Source organism: Solanum pennellii, chromosome 4, assembly GCF_001406875.1.
Source record: "Solanum pennellii chromosome 4, SPENNV200".
In the NCBI taxonomy this organism is placed as follows: domain Eukaryota; kingdom Viridiplantae; phylum Streptophyta; class Magnoliopsida; order Solanales; family Solanaceae; genus Solanum; species Solanum pennellii.
In genome coordinates, this window is record NC_028640.1 from 68118662 (window position 1) to 68119838 (window position 1177).

Sequence of the window (1177 nt, forward strand, 5' to 3'; positions counted from 1 at the left end):
GGGGGGGGGGGGGGGGGGAGACGACGAACAGGGTAGTGTATTGCGATTAATGGAGGTTACTGCAGTGAGCAATCATCTCAAGGAAGATGAGGAAGAGGAGCCTAAAATGTCTTCTGCATCATCATCTACGACGACAACAACAATTTCAAAAATAATAAAAATTGATTCACCGACTATTGAAGAATGATAACGATAATTTCTGAGAAGTAGTTGATTGATTAAAATTGATAATTAAAGGATTTATTATTAAAAAAAAGTTTATGGATTCAATTGGATTTGAAGTAATTAAGCTTAGATTTATGTTTTCCTAAGTCTTTTGGAGTGACATAAATATGAGATAAGTGTCAAAAATACACCTAAACTATACTTTCTTTTTGAATTTCATACCTAAACTATTGAATGTTTGAGTTTCACACCTAAACTATCACTTTTTAGTTTGAGAAACACACTCTCTCTTTTATACCACTTTCATCATGGTATGTGTGATACACTCTCTCTTTTATTTTAAAGAATTTCCATATCACATTCCACAAAAACAAAACATTTAATCTTGACAAAAAATAAACAAATTATTAGTATTAGTTAAAATTAAAAATTAAAAAACTATTATAAAAANCATTTAATCTTGACAATAAATAAATAAATTATTAGAATTAGTTAAAATTAAAAATTAAAAAATTATTTTAAAACAAATAATATTTTCTTTATAAAAAATATAAAATATTTTTCTTACCGAGGCCTCACTTCCTCTCACCCCAACCCCCCAACCCCACCATTTTTTTAAGTTTTTTATTTTGTTTAAATTTTTTTTTATAAAAGTATTTTATTTTTTTTACTTCATCTCCGTCCCCTCCTCAAATACTAATTTATATTATTTTATTTTTTTTAAAAAATAATTCTATCCATCCCACTTAACCCTCTGCTTTCAATTTTTTTTCAGTGTTTAGACATACATATCGAAAATATTTTTACTTGCCGCCACAAGACTTTTTAAATTTTTTTTGTTATTTATGTTATATTCGGTACACTATTGGAATTTTTTTTTCTATAAATATAATACGTGCACAAAATGAGAAAAACGTAAAAAAAGATAAAAATTAGGAGCTGAGGATTAGATAGGATGGAGTAGATTTTTATTTTTTAAAATAAAATAATATCAAATTTTTATTGGGGGAGG